The 13,505-nt window shown below is 35.5% G+C and overlaps 1 long non-coding RNA gene across 1 annotated transcript; it reads left to right on the top strand.

Moving 5' to 3' along the window:
- Positions 1-4,985: 4,985 nt before the first annotated feature.
- Positions 4,986-7,351, top strand: LOC125204079. Its single transcript, XR_007173485.1, has 2 exons — positions 4,986-5,230; positions 6,716-7,351. It is a non-coding gene; the product is annotated as an uncharacterized LOC125204079 (long non-coding RNA).
- Positions 7,352-13,505: the final 6,154 nt, after the last annotated feature.

Genomic DNA, 13,505 nt, shown 5'->3' with positions numbered 1-13,505 from the left:
AACACCACTGCCCACAGTACTAGACTTTTCACAATATGTCATATCATTAGGACTTCTCACAGCCTAAAATAGGCTAGCATTAGGATTAGCCGACGTCCTAGCCAAGCAAACAAATTCACAAATACAGAACTAAAAATTCAACACGAATTTCATTAAACACATAGTTCAAATTATAAAAAAAAATATGATTAATTCATTTCAATTATTGGTATTTATCAAATATTTAAAAAAATGAAGTGCAACGAATTGTAAATATAGAGTATAAATTAAAAAAAAATTAAAAAAATAAAAATCGGCTAGCAGATCGCTTGTCCACGCAATAGCGGACGAGTGATCGGCTAGCATTAGGACTAGCCGACGTAGTCCGCGGATGAGAGTTCGTCCTACTTCGGTACGTCCGTCGTATTAGCCTAACGCAATGCAGATACTCTAAATGGTAGGGGGTATAGAGTAAGAAATGAGCGCATAAAACATTGTTCTCCTTCCTTCTCTCATGTTTTGTAGATCTGAAAATAATCGGGCGACCCGGTACAAATTCGTTGGGTTTCACAAGAGTTGAGATTACAACCAACGTTTCTAAAAAAACACTATTGGCGAAAATTGGTGATATTTCTCAGAAACCTAGAAAACAAATTCTTCACCCATTTTACCCTTTCAACTGTCTCATTGATTTCATATAATGGCAGCTTCGCGAGGGCCTCAATACGAGTTGCCACCGCCGTTGTAAACGAATTCCGATCAGAGTATGTCGATGGTGTTGAATTCTTCAAAGAGGATCAATCTCGCTTCTATTAATTTGGGTGTTACCAATTCGCTTCCGATTCAAATTGAATTATATGTGCATAGATTGAAATTGACTCCAAAACACGCACGCATTTGGAAGCCCCGGTTCAATTTCTATCAATTCAGGTGAGCTCGTTTTACTCATATTCATAGTTCACTTGATGTGGATAATCGACGATTTTGGGAAATTTGTATGGTGAAATTTCGTTACCCCTCACTGATGGCGTAGTGCACTTATATGGAAATATATGTATCGATTCGTTTTCCTCATATTCTACTTCATTGGAATCGCATGTACTTCAATTACACTTCCTCTCCACTTGAATTAGTCTTCGTGTGACCTGTTGTTCATGCAATTTATGTAATTTGCTTCAATTAGTCATCCTCTGTACACCAATTTGGTACATGCAATCGTTAATTGAGGTTCGACTGTAATTCAAAAGTTAATCTCCTAATTCCCTTCGCGATTTAGATGTCGATTGAAACTACACACACTAATGTTTTGTGCAAAGAACAAAGGTAGAAACTTTCTCATATTCTTCTTTTCTTTTCCACTTGTGTGTTTTGATGTTGTGGGTTAGGTAGTTGCAATGCTATGTGCAAGGAGCAGCTGCAGGCCATGTCAAGACGTTGAAAGACGTGATTCAATTGACAGATTTGTGTGTGAGAGAGAAATATGAGGGGAAGCTTCGGTTGCAGAGTGATCTTGATGCGATTACTAGGAACTTTAATCTTCGTGATTGTGGGCTGTTGATCAAGACATGGGTGCTAGGGGAGGTGTCATTCCCGTTTGCTGCAACGAGTAGCTGTGCAGAGCCGGAGGCTGCAATCCATGGCAACTTGAAGGAGTTCTACACCCGCCTCCAGATAGGCCATTTGGAGGTGAAGCACAAGGTGCTCGACGACCTAGTGGAGGTGACGAAGGAGGACGAGAAGAATGTGTTGGCCGTGATTGTAAGGAGCAATATTGGAGCATTGATCCATTTGCTCACCGCCACTTCACCTCGGATCAGGGAGGTCGAGAGAAAACGATGGCGCGAAAGAGAAGGTTGTAGCCGCCATTTTTTCCGGATGAAGTATGAACAAGGGCAGATGGACATTCCACTACTGAATTCAGGGTCATTGTCATTGTTGAGAATGTTAGTAGTATTAAGAATATTTAGTATCCCACATCGGTGGTGTGACATAGTCTAGCTTAGTATCTTGTACTCTCTCCGTCCCGCTTAAGATGACACGTTTTCCTTTTTAGTTTGTCCCAACTAAGATGACACATTTCCTTTTTTGGTTACTTTCTCTCTCCAATTAATACATTCAACCACTTTTTCTCACTCCTATTAAAATATCCATCTTTATTTATCTCTCTACTTTAATACTTACACCCACCTTCTCTCTCTCCAATTAAACACTTTAACCAATAATTCCTAAAACCCCGTGCCGGCTAAGCAATGTGTCATCTTAGCCGGGACGGAGGGAGTACTATATATATGTGGCTTATGTTGAGTAATGAAATACACCTACACCTACTACTCTTTTGTACTATGTCTATATACTTCTCGGCATATATCTATACTTTATTGTTTTATAGTCATTTTCTATCATTTCTCACATGTGGCAATTTGTAGAAAGGCTTGTAACAAACACACGTTAATTAGTTTTCTTAATGTGGGCAATTTGTACCAAACAGTGTACATTCTTGGAAAAGAAAAGACTATCCCACCAATATGGGAAAAGCTTCTTATATGTGTACTCGTGAAAACATTATCCTCCAACCAACCACACAATAATTGAAACTTGGAAGTTGGAATAGCCAAATAAATAGTGTAATTAATAGCCAAATAAATACTTGAAAGTTGGAATAGCCAAATAAATAGGAGTAATAGCCAAATAAATAGTGAAATTAATAGCCAAACACGGACTTTAGTCTAATTAAAAAGAGATAAAAATCAAACAATGGGTAGCACAATTGGTAGCGCGAAACTGTGGTGATCTTGAGGTCACAGACTCAAACCCTCCCACCTGTTGAGAGACTTTCAGCCTTAATCCGCAAACCCAGTTGAACAGGATTAGTCGTATTCCGCCTTTCCAACCTTAATCCGCAAAAAAAAAATGTTAAGTGAAAAAAATAAAATGATTGAAATACAAAGAGAAATATGGAGTAAATTGGAGAAGAATTGAAATTGTGACATGAAACTGAGATACGACGAAGAATAAAATAAATATATATAAAAATTAAAATCAAAATAAAAAATAAAGTAAAAATAAGTGAAAGACAAATATATGTATATATCTATTTACTAATTAGAACATCCACAATAGCACCCTAGTCTAGGCTCTAGCCACTTGTGTGCGGCTAGGCACTGATAAGGCTAGTTTCGTGTATTTGTTCTAAGGTGAATTTCTGTGCTTTCGGGGAGCTAATGTGTAATTTTGAATTCAGGTACGTAGAAAATCTGTCGGGTCCAGGAACATTTTGCAAATCGACCAGACAGACGCAAATCAAGCAGAATTTGAAGTGAAGTACCACAAGCCGCCAAACTGACCTAGGAGAATCATGAAGACGGCCATAAGAGCAGAAGTGGAGAAAAAGAACAGATTTCAAAGATACCTCTTTAAGGGCACAAGCATCAAATGAGAGAGAGAGAGTGCCTTAGGGATTAGAGCCTCAAGCCTCCTCATATAAAGGGATGGAGATCGAAGAATGAAGCAGCTCTCCCTCTTAGCTCAAGTCTCCTGAGCTCATTTTCATTTCATTTTCTTAGTTTCTAATTTTGCGTACTTGGAGGGGAGTTTATTTCTGGCTGGTGGTGTCCTTAGTTCGTGATACTTGTGTTCCACCGTCCTACGTGGGCGAAGAAACAATCCTTTATTTTCTGCTTTGGATGATTTCCTTTTTTTAAAGTATTTTAAAGTCTTGAACTTCTTAGCTTGTGAATCTCGAAGTTGGATTTCGTGGATCTGATCTTATATCCGATGCTATGGATGTTTTTGTTGATATTTCTTTGGATCTCATGGTGTTGATATTTGGATTTTGCTTTGTTGGATACGTTTAGCAATTGTTAGTTGTAGGGTGTTGAAATCTGTTGAATTCAAGTCTGATTTCATGAATCTGAGTTTTATGAAGTTAAATTTCAGTGGATCCGCGTTAGATCAGAGTTTAAGTTTGTAAATCTAAGTTATGCTGTTTCGAATGTGCATGATTATGGCTTACTACTGTTCGTTTATCAATTCCGCTTGGTCAAGTAGAGTAGATCTGGTAGTCCTACCTTGAATTTCGCTTTTATGTCTTGTTCTGAAGCATGCTCTGTTTCAATGGTGTTTGTTACTCCTTCTGTCCACAAATAAGAGTCTCGTTTTTCTATTTTTGTCCGTCCACGGATAAGAGTCCCGCTATAAATGGTAAAGAGACCCCACATTCCACTAACTCATTCCACTCACATATCATTTAAAACTAATATATACAAGTGGGACCCCTATTCCACTAATTTTCTTCAACCCACTTTTCTTAACATTTCTTAAAACCCGCGCCATTTAGAAATGAGACTCTTAATTGTGGACGGAAGGAGTATTCTGTTTTACTCTGTTTCGCGTTGATTACATGAAGAAGATGAAGTAGTGGTGGTTAGGATTCAGATCTGCGGTTTGTTTTTTTCTTTACGCTTTTTCACAGCTTAATTAGTTAGGGAAATTGGTCTCCACTTCACTTGTGACACCCTGAAAATAGACTGATGCGGATTTAGTCTTCCAATAAAAGAAATGATAGATTTATGGTTAAGCAACATATATAATTAAATAAATATAGAAAATACGTAAATTATATTAGGTATGTAAAATAATAAATTAATACTAAAATACATCTCACTTAGAGTGTGGTAAGTTTTTCTTTCGTAGAAATTGAATTTTGCTTGCAAGTTTACAGAAGATTAGAAAATATATATATTTACTAGTACTACATAAGTAAATTAGAATTAGAATACTAATTGTTTTAAATTGATCCTACAATAAAATATTATATAAATGAGGAAATATATGGAGATTACATGTGTAATGTTCCAGAATGTACTAAAGAGTGTAAATTAAAAAAATATGTATATATAAATATACTATGCTAACCGACATACTATTTGAAATATTTAATTATTACTGGAAACTTATAGAATAATAAAGAATATTTATATATATACATAATTGCTCTTTTGAGGAGGAGGAGGAATTCATCATACATATTTCTCTCTCTTGGCTAAGAGGCTCCGGTCTCCTTCTCCAAAAATAAAAATAAGAAAATTTCTATGTAATTTTTAGGCCATATTTCAGGGAGAATTTACTAAGGGATCGTGTCCTTGGGAGCAAATCGAGACTTGCTATGAGATCTTATAATTGAGGGAGAATTTACTAATGGATCGTGTCCTTGGGAGCAAATCGAGACTTGCTATGAGATCTTATAATCGAGGTAACCTTCCATCTCTAATGTTTGATTTACATAGCTTGAGTTATGAAGGCTAGAATTTGAAAATTGTAGGTGATTAGCAATGTGAATAATTTATTGGAACATAGAGATATACGTGATTGTAAAAGGCTAAATAGTAGAGTATGTAATTGGACTTAATTAAGTATTCTAACTTTGGTTATATAAGACACAAAGATTATGGAATTATTTAGTGTTATTGGAATTCTTATTGGCTTTGATAAATATAGGTTTTCTTGTATGTTAAAGATACTTAATGAATAAGAATTGAACTTGTATGAAGTCTAATTAATGAATGCCAAAATAATTTTGATGTTAACATAGGCTATGGATTTTATTTGGTACTATGATGATTATTGATATAATGTAGAAAATTTATAGCTATGTCTAAATTATAATTATATGGAAGTGATGAGACTAACACCCGAATGATTATACAAATTGGGCCAAGAAAGGATATAAGAGTAGCTTTGATGTTTGAGGCATGGTTTATGAATCAGTAATGCAGCATAATTAAAAAGGGAAATTAAACTCATATAACTAATGAATTAATTTACTTTTCGACTATGGAAATGAGTCCTAGACTTGATTTGATGAAATTAGGACCGTGGGGAAGTATAAAGGATAACATGAATTCATGGGAAAGTTTATAAAGGATGTTTACTACTTATAAAATATTTATATCACTTAAAATGTTAAGCCCTAATAATAAGTTGTAAATAGTGGTGGAACATTAGAAATTTTATTTGAACGGTTTAATGAGATAAAATCGATAAAAAGTGAATATATGTCATGGATGATGATGTATAATTAAATTGAGGATTAATTTAATGATATGGTTACTTATATGAATTTATTAAAGTTATATTCTTTGGATTGTATAATGAGATCGGGAGAAGAGTAACAGAAGCTTTGTCTACTTTAATTAGATAGTTTAATGACGTAAATAAGTATGAAAATGAAATATGTGGTCAATAAGACATTAAAAGTATATAGAATTGAATTTAGAATTTTATTAACCATTTAGTATATTTAGTGAATTTGTAACATAATGGAACTTGACTATGAATAATTATCGCGTCAATAGTAATTTGTAATTCTAATATTGAGAGACGATGAATAAATGAGATTATGAAGTAAATATGAAATGTTAATGAGCACTATTGAATAAAATTGAGGACGCGTTCAGTTTTCCGGAAATGCTTAGAAATGCTTGGAAATGGGTTCAATTAGGGGTCATATCCATTGTTCAGTTTCCGAGATACATTTCTATCAAGCCCTCGAATTTATCAAGGCCCGCACTATTCATATAAAAAATAGCCAAAAACAAATCTGTGGATGGATGTGGTTTTTAAATCTTTGGCAATTAATTACTCCAAGAAATGGTGGCTTAGTTACAGCTCTACCTCTGAGGCCCTCACCATCAATTTTCCCCTCTTTTACCACATTCACAAATCAATTGAACTCTAGGCAAATCCACGCTTGCTCGATGGCGCTGTGGAGGAGCTGCTCGCCGATGACGTGGAGAAGCGAGCAGAGAGATTAAGAAGAACGCTGGGTGCTGGGGGCGAGGCGGCGGCAGCCGCTAGACGCCGGCGAGGCGCCACGAAAGACGAAGGAGAGTGAGATCGAGATGGAAGAGTGGGGAGTGGTAGACTGACGCAGCGGCGGCGTCGGCGGCGACGCAGTAGCAAGAGTTGGTGCAGGAGATGACAGCGATTGAATAGAAGAGGGAGAGGAGATGAGTCGGACAGCGATTCAAGCACTGACGGTGCTGAATCGAAGCCGAGTGAGCAGGACCCGAGCGACTGGACGACGATGAGCAGGGGCGGCGCGGAGGAGACGGCCACATCTGCTATTAGTTTGCTGTGAAATCTGGGTTTATAAGAGGTTCCACACTGCGCATGGAAGAAAATAACTTCCAGAAAGTTTACTGAATTTGAAGGAGATCGGCAGAATTCAGCTCCGTCTCCGACGCGTTGTCGCCTGCCGTGCAGATTAATCTTGTTTGATATTTGGGAATTTTAAAATTTTAAGGTCATTTTCGTCAAAAGACATAAAATGGAATAAATAAATAAATTATTTGCAGGCAAAACTGAGTTTAAATCTTGCACACTGAACCCTGTTTTTAGTCTCAAATATGTGGGCTCCACGCATATATATCAAATCAAGATTTATTTCTATTTGTTCCATACCAAAGAAACTGAACATGCCCCGAGGGAATAAGATTGAGAGTGAAAGAAATATAGGAATTAAAAGTTTGTTAAAGCTTAAAGAATAATTTGAGGTTATGATATTATTATGAGTTTTGTGTGAGTAGTAAACGAAGCGAAAAGTTTATCGGCAACAGTAAAAAGGAAGAAGGATTTGCAGTGACTTGAACGTTAAGGTGGTTAAGGGCTTATGCTTATAAGTCTATCAGATGATATAATCAGTATTTAATAGCTTAATTCTCTTGTGTGGTGCTATATGCTGCTACGTGTTAATCGTAAACTTATGATTTACGTTTGATTGTTTATGCTTGCGATGCATTAGTATACTTGGACATGAGGCACAAAATATGGAAAAATATTGGATGAGATATGGTAATGAATGAATTGACGAATGAATTAGGAATGTGATGAATCTACGCGTTAACATGATGATTAATGTGATGCCACGTGCTTGGTTGATGCCGCTGGGAATAATTGGCATGAATGATTCGATCGGGCCACGCACGGTGGCAATGATATGTTTTGTGCACCATATTTACTCATGGGGCTATACGGCCAGGTGGTTTATGATATTTGATGATTTGCCCCATTAGCTATACGACCAGGCGGTATAAGTATGTGGGTGCACTATGTTCACTCATGGGGCTATAAAGGCCAGGCGGTTCATGATGATATATGATGAATTGCCCCATGAGCTATACGGCCAGGTGGTACATGTATATGAGTGCACTGTGTTGCAACTTATTCGATCGGTCCACACGCGGTGAAAATATTATATGATTTCGATCGGGCCTCACGCGGGGGCATATACTATTAGTGTACCTATGGTGTCGCCAAGCACGTGGATGAAGAATAAATAATGTGATGCGTGTATTCACGTTGGGCTTGATTACGCGTGATTGATTGATATTGATTTGATTTGGTAAATCATCTGTGTATCCAAGAGGTTAAACTGAACATGATGATGGTGCTATGGTTGTGTGATGTGATTTGTGGTGACTATGTGCCTATTGATGCAAATTGACCTAACATTTGAACTTTAGTTAACTAATTAATTTAGATATTCTATTGTTATGTTGTGCACCGTTAGTTTTGAATATATGTTAGTTATCGGGAATATGATATTGAATTCTGATACGTGTTGATAAATAAATACTCCCTCCGTCCCAAGGAAGATGACCTCTTCCTTGGTCGGCACGGGATTTTATGCGGTTTTATTTTGTGTGTTAGATGAGAGAGTAAAGTAAGAGAGAGAGAATAAAGTAGAGATAAAGGGGTTTCCATTTTAAGTAATGGGTCATCTTGAATGGGACAAACTAAAAAGGAAAGTGGGCCATCTTCAGTGGGACGGAGGGAGTATATTACAAATATATATGTAATAATGGGATAAATGGCGGATAAACAGAATTAGTAATGTAAGACCTAAATAATATAATAATGTGCTTATTACTTGTAGAGGATTAGGATTAAAGTCTTAGAAGTGTTGCAATTTTGTTGGTTCAGAAAATGTCATTGGATATTCTTTTATATCAGATTAGCACGACGACTACATCCACAGAGAGTTACTGATCATGGTTTGCGATGTATGTGTCCAATCGTGTTAGATATGCCATGTATAGAATTTGAATACTTGTCGTAGCAATAGCTTTCGCTGTGTGTGTAACGAATTTTAGAACTCTCATGAATTATTTAATTGGTTTACGATTGGATTTTTTTTAATTCACCATAATTTATGGTACCTCTTTGTGACGTCACCTATTCGACTGAGTGTAAGTTGGATAGGGGGTGTTACATCACTTTTACGTTTTATTTGGCTATTTCGGGAAAGTTTCGTATGCTCCTTCAGTTACAGGTGCTCTAGGTAGTTTAACTTCAATTTACAAGTTATTTTATGTCCAATACTTTTGTAGGATGTTTCCATACTTTCTTCAGTCCTCTAGGTCAGTTAGATAGAATAGTTTCTTAATTATGTCGAATCCAGTAGATTTAAGCCTAACCCACTAGAATACGTGACAACAACCTAAACCTTCTGAAACGTCCCGAACACACTCTTAGCACGTTTTTCCTTGTGGGATCGATCCTTACTTCCCTATACTAGTCAATAGTATTGTGGGTTAAGTTTTGATGTCAGCTCTTACAACGAAGTTGACGTCACGCGATTAGGTTTAGATTCCGCTTGACCAGTTTGATTTGGTAAATCTGCTCGACCTGTTTGCAGTTTTACTTGTTTACTTTTAGAACGCGTAAGCAGTTGTAGTTTCAGGCGTTATTGCCAGCGGCCATCCGAACGGAGGAGAGAGAAATGCCCGAGAGCTAAGGCGTTGATGAGAGGTGATCGGTGAGCTGTTCGATTTTTTTTATTTAAACTATATTTTGACAGAATAGAGTAATTGAGTAATCGAAACAAACAGAAACGAAGAGACATAAATTTACGTGGTTCACCAACATTGTGTACGCGAGACCCCCGTTTGGCTAGCGGCAAACAATATAGATTCAAGGCATACTAACAAACTCATTCACATCGTTCCTATTAAGATATCTCATCAAAGCTTACGCATCGCCGAGAAAAAATCTCCAACTGAACTTGTACGATGCAACGAAGCGTGCAAGGACGTCATTTTGAATCGTCCCTTTGACATATCCAAACATTGGTTTGACAAGCACCGCCGGGATTGTCTGATTATGGAATGCAGGATAAAGAAGGCTACGGAGTGGAAGATCGAGGAGTGATGAACAAAGAGGTGTGATTTCTGCGAAAATTGCACCGAACAACAAGAACAGTTAAAGGTATGCATGTCATTCAACCCCTACCCTAGAGAACTTAAAATCGACGAAAAGGACTTTAAGGAAGTCCTGAAGAGGCTCCAGGCCAATGGCAATGACAACTACTAAGATATGGAGGGCAAATATGGATGTCGGCGTGAATGGATCTCTTTCCTAAAGGAATTCTGAAGGAGGAGGGGAATCGGAAGAAGAGCGAAAAATACTAGCTGCAATTGAAAAATATGAAGAAAACAAGGACGAGGAGTAGGCTGATTTTAGGATGAGAAAAGACTAGCGAGGAGGAGGCGGTTTTGCACTAGCACTTTTTAAATTATTTATTAGTATTTTGTAGTGCTATTTAAAACCTAATTAATTTTGTAATCCTCTCTTTTGAACGCTGATAAGGCCTTGTAATGACTGTTTTAGCTGATTCTGCTGGTTTGATTCTGTTAATCCCCTCTATTTGTTGATTCTGTTTTGTTTTGACCTAAATTTAGATTGAAAAAAAAAGACATACTAACAAACTCTATATATACGGCTTGTTGTATTTAATCTTATTCACACCATTCGTTGAGTTTTATTTTATTGAATTATGTTTGCACGTTCTCCATTTTTTGTCCAATTTAATTTCATACTCCGTGCGTCCCACAAGAATATGTACTTTCTAATTTGGAAAGTGTCTTCTCTCTAATGAGGTGAGACGCATTATCCACTAACAATACTTTACTTACTTTTTCTCTCTACATCTCTTTTATTTTACTAATTTTACATTAAAACCCGTGCCGTCCCCAAAGTGCACATTCTTTGGGGCGGAGGGAGTATTTGTCAATTTATTTGCTGGGCTAGGGCATCGGTTAGACTGTTGCTTGGCTGGGGTTGTGAATATGCGGGGTTATTGCTGGTCTAGAGCTATTGTGGATGCTCCTAGAGATTACTACTCCCTCCGTCTCCCATTAATTGCCCACTTTTGTCATTTTCTTCTGTCCCCTATTAATTGTTCACTTCCACTTTTTACTATAAATGGTAAGTAGGACTAAAATTTCACTAACTCATTTCACTCATATTTTATACTCCCCTTGTCCTGCTTTAGCAGTCCCGAATACTTTTTTTCAGTCGTTTTATAAAAATGATATCTCTTACTTAACCAATTCTCCACTTTAACTATTTATAGGAGTATCATTTTAATAAAATAAATGCGAAAAAGTAAATGTGACTGGTAAAGCAGGACGGAGGGAGTATAGAACTAATATAGGGTCCTGTTAGGTTGAGATTTTTTAGCTTAATTGAGAATTGATATGCATTTTCAGCCACTCATTTTGAAATGTCAACTGCAAGTAGATTATGTCAACTAGGGGGTATTATCGTCATTTTCATTTCAATAGCCAAAATATCAAATGTCAACAACTCTATTAAAATGTCAACAACTAAAAAATAACACTTATAATTCACATATCAATAACGAGAATATCAAATGTCAACAACTCGTATTAAAATGTCAACAACTCGTATTAAAATGTCAACAACTACAAAATAACACTTATAATTCATATATCAATACCGAGAATATCGAATGTCAACAACTCGTATTAAAATGTCAACAACTAACAAATAACACATATAATTCACATATCAATAGCGAGAATATCGAATGTCAACAACTCGTATTAAAATGGCAACAACTAACAGATAACACTTATAATTCACATATCAATAGCGAGAATATCGAATGTCAACAACTCGTATTAAAATGGCAACAACTACAAAATAACACTTATAATTCAAATATCAATAGCGAGAATATTGAATGTCAACAACTCGTACTAAAATGTCAAAACTAACAAATAACACTTATAATTCACATATCAATAGCGAGAATATCGAATGTCAACAACTCGTATTAAAATGTCAACAACTACAAAATAACGCTTATAATTCACATATCAATACCGAGAATATCGAATGTCAACAACTACAAAATAACAATTATAACTCACATATCAATAGCCAGAATATCGAATGTCAACAACTCGTATTAAAATGTCAACAACTAACAAATAACACTTATAATTCACATATCAATAGCCAGGATATCGAATGTCAACAACTCGTATTAAAATGTCAACAACTAACAAATAACACTTATAATTCACATATCAATAGCCAGAATATCGAATGTTAACAACTAACAAATAACACCTATAATTCACATATCAATACCGAGAATATCAAATGTCAACAACTCGTGTTAAAATGTCAACAACTAAAAAATAACTTACAATTCACATATCAATACTTGAGAATATCGAATGTCAACAACTCGTATTAAAATGTCAACAACTACAAAATAATACCTATAATTCACATATCAATAGTGAGAATATCGAATGTCAACAACTCGTATTAAAATGTCAACAACTAACAAATAACACTTATAATTCACGTATCAATATCAAATGTCAACAACTCGTATTAAAATGTCAACAACTAAAAAATAATACTTATAATTCACATATTAATAGCCAGAATATCAAATGTCAACAACTCGTATTAAAATGTCAACAATTAAATGTCAATGCGCAATGTCAACTACTGAGACATTATGTCAACTAGGGGGTAATAATTGTCATTTTCGCACGATGTCAACTACAGAGACATTATGTCAACTACGATGTCAAAAGCAAACGTTATTTATGTCAACTACGATGTCAACTACGATGTCAACAACAAACTTTATTTATGTCAACTATTATGTCAACAATAACATTTTACAAATAATTAATATCAACAACAAATATTTTCATGTCAACGACGTATATTATTTATGTCAACAACAATGTTTTACATATATTTCATGTCAACAACAATATTTTACATATAATTTATGTCAACAACATTTTTCGTAAAATTTATGCCAACGACCTATATAATTCATGTCAACAACAAACGTTATTATGTCAACGAGCTATATAATTCATGGCAAAAATAAACATTTTCATGTTAATAACTTATATAATTTATGTCAATAATAATATTTTAGGCAATATCACAAACATCTTATCTACACAACTCAAAAATTCCAGTAACACATTTGAATTAAAATACACAAATCAACTTGTAAACTAAATGTTCACTTAAGCCGTAGACAAAATCAAGGTTAGTTAGGAATTAAATTGCATGATTTTGATTCAAAATCAAGCAAAACAAAACAAAGGCACTGATTTCACAAACAGATCTAGCAAATTGGATCAGAAACGAAGCAAATGAAAGCAAAACTTACATATTGG

This window comes from Salvia hispanica, chromosome 2 (genome assembly GCF_023119035.1).
Source record: "Salvia hispanica cultivar TCC Black 2014 chromosome 2, UniMelb_Shisp_WGS_1.0, whole genome shotgun sequence".
NCBI classification, from domain to species: Eukaryota; Viridiplantae; Streptophyta; class Magnoliopsida; order Lamiales; family Lamiaceae; genus Salvia; species Salvia hispanica.
This window is presented reverse-complemented; position numbering and strand designations above follow the sequence as displayed.